The sequence below is a fragment of the Phocoena phocoena genome, chromosome 11 (assembly GCF_963924675.1).
Source record: "Phocoena phocoena chromosome 11, mPhoPho1.1, whole genome shotgun sequence".
Taxonomy (NCBI): Eukaryota; Metazoa; Chordata; class Mammalia; order Artiodactyla; family Phocoenidae; genus Phocoena; species Phocoena phocoena.
Window position 1 is genome coordinate 33,846,444 of NC_089229.1, and position 3,227 is coordinate 33,849,670.

Below are 3,227 nucleotides of genomic sequence, written 5' to 3' on the forward strand. Positions count from 1 at the left end.
TCAGCATTTAGCTCAAATCTCACCATCTTCAAAATATAGTTCTGAAAAATTCACCAGCTAAAAGTTTTATCTAAGCAGTGGGAAGACGGCCTTTGCTAGCCCATGGCAATTCTTCTCCCATTTTCCCTAGCCAGTTAGGGTTGAACAGCAGAGAGAGGCTTAGATTGCAGGGATGGCGGGGGGGAGGGACACAAGGGCTAATTTCCCCCAGTACAAGATGGCATCTGAAACTTGATGGGAGAGCAGAACTGGAGACTTGAGGGAAGGGTTTAGGCCCTGTATTCAGTCAGAGTCACTGCTGGAAGAGGAAGAGCAGGAGGAGGAAAGCTTGCCGTGTTTGTGGTGTTTCTGCTTCTTTTTATGAGCTTTTTAAATTTTCTTTTGCATCTTCTTGTCAATCACCATTCCTGGTCCTACCTTGCCAGGAGTCAACGGATTCACGGGACACATGCCAGGGGCAGGTGGTGGGTATTGAGGGGGGTAGGGACCTGAGCGTTGGCATCCTGATACCCTTGTTGTGGCACAGAATGACAGGGCCCACCAGGGGGAAAGGCTGGATTCCCCTGGGGTGCTCCTGGGGGAGTGGGAAAGGGGTCTGGAGGAAAGGTAGGGGTGGCAGGTGGTAGATGGGCAGGATTGCAACCTCCAGGGTACCTGACATTAGGGGAGTATGGATATGGCCCTGGCTGCCCGGCATTGGGGTTCCATATGTTCAGGTATTTCCTCCAGCCCAGGAATGGAAAAAGAAGGAAACTGAGGAATGCAGGTGTCCCGTCACCTTTACACCACTGCTTCAACAGTCAGTTTTGAACAAAGGTAACAATATAATTCAATGGGGGAGAGAAAAGTTCCTGACCAAGTGGATATCCATATGGAAAAAACAAAAACAAACCCCAAAACTTTGATTCTCCTTGAACTTCACTCACATACATATTTTATTCAAGAAGGATCATAGATATAAATATAAAGCTAAAACTATATGTCTTATAGACAAAATACATGAGAAATTTTTCAAGAACTTTGGGTACGCAAAGATTTCTCAGGTAAGACACAGAAGGCAAAAACCATACAAGAAAATATTTATAAATTATAGTTCATCAACTTAAAAATTTTGTTATCAAAAGAAATAGTTAACATAAATGAAAAGGTAAGCCAAAAAATGGGAGAAAATATTATAGTATATATGTATCTAATAAAAGACATATCTAGTATATATAAAGAATATGGAAGGGTATAATATAAGAATATATATAACATATAAATAATATAGAAAGAACTCCTATAACTCAATACTAAAAAGACAAATAACCCAATTAAAAAATGAGCAGAGCTTTAAACAACAAGACAAATATGCAAGTAGCCAATAAGCACAAGAAAAAGTGCTCAATTTTATTAGTTCTCAGGGAAATTCTAATTAAAATTGCCATGAGATACCATTTCCCACCTTTAGAATGGCTAAGATTAAACGTGTTTTAGGGATGTAATGTACAGCATATTGACTATAATTAATAATACTCTATTGCAGGGCTTCCCTGGTGGTGCAGTGGTTAAGAATCTGCCTGCTAATGCAGGGGACATGGGTTCGAGCCCTGGTCCAGGAAGATCCCACATGCCACGGAGCAACTAAGCCCTGTGCGCCACAACTACTGAGCCTGCACTCTACAGCCCGCGACCCACAACTACTGAGCCCGCGTGCCACAACTACTGAAACCCGCGCACCTAGGGCCCGTGCTCCACAACAAGAGAAGCCACCACCGTGAGAAGCCCGCACACTGCAACCAAGAGTAGCCCCTGCTCGCCACAACTAGAGAAACCCCGTGTGCAGCAACAAAGACCCAATTCAGGCAAAAATAAAAATAAATAAAATAAAATAAAATAAAAAAATACTCTATTGTATCTTTGAATGTTGCTAAGAATAGAACTTAAAAGTTCTCATCACAAGAAAAAAACATTTTAACTATGTTTGGTGATGGATGTTAACTAGACTTATTGTGATGCTCATTTCACAACATATACAGATATCAAATCATTATATTATATACCTGAAACCAATATAATGTTATACGTCAATTATATCTCAATTTTTAAAAAAGTGTTTGTAACGGTATGGAACAATTAGAACCCTCAGAGATTGATAACTGGGAGTACAAAATGGTGCAACTGCTTTAGAAAAGAGTTGTCTAGTTTCTTGAAAAGCTAAAAATAAATCCTAGCAATTCTACTTCTAGAAATAAATAAAAATTTGAAAAAGACTTATATAGAATGCTCATAACAACCTCTTTTGTAATAAATAAAAACTGAAAGCATCCCAAATATTCATCAGCTGGGAAATGGACAAATTGTGACATAGTCATAGAGTGGAACACAACTGAGCAATAAAGATAACTGAACTGCTGATACATGCAACAAAATGGGTAAATCACATGAACATAATTTTGAATGAAAATAAAACAGACTCAAAAGAGTATATACTCTGTAATTGTATGTAGATACTGTTCAAGGACAAGGAAGACCCTTCTGTGGTGAAAGAAACTATGGTAGGCTCAGTGCTAGGATTAGGAAGACCTGACTGGAAACCAGCAGGAGGGAACTCTATCTTGATTGAGGCACTCAATACTTGGGTATATATGTATTCATCAAAATTCATTACACCTAAGATATGTGGTATTACTGTCATTTAAATTATATATCAATAAAAAATTGAAACCTAAGAAAAAGTTTTCTCAAATACTGACAACTTCCTAAATCAGTACATATTCAGTGTATATCTTTAGACACACTGTGATTTGTATTTTTGCCTATTTTGAATACCATTCTTCTTTATACCAACGTCAGTTCCCCAAGGTTTAGTACCTCCCAATTCCAACCTTTCTCCATTTCTAACTGGTCGTCTGTTGAGGTCTCAGACTATTTCAACAATAATTCTGCCCAAGGACTCATTAGCTATAACTAAGTGTATAGAAACTTACTTGCAAGTGTGATGAGTTCCCCATTACACTGGATATTCAATAAGGTCAGATAGTCATTTTATTCAGTAGATGTTTTGTAATACCTGTTATATGCCTGTTACTGTCCTAGGCATTTAGTTGTATAGCTTCAATAAATCAGGAGTTAATAACTTGCAGCTGTACTTTTAAAATTTAGTCTTTTTCTTTTTCTTGCATTTCTTAGCTGCAATGATGATTGTACTTACATATACAATGGGAATAAAACCATAGGGCAGGGTT

General features: G+C 38.2%; 1 pseudogene; it reads right to left on the reverse strand.

The window, feature by feature from the left end:
• Nucleotides 1-282: 282 nt before the first annotated feature.
• LOC136131346 (proline-rich protein 13 pseudogene) lies at nt 283-2,993 on the reverse strand (annotated as a pseudogene).
• Nucleotides 2,994-3,227: the final 234 nt, after the last annotated feature.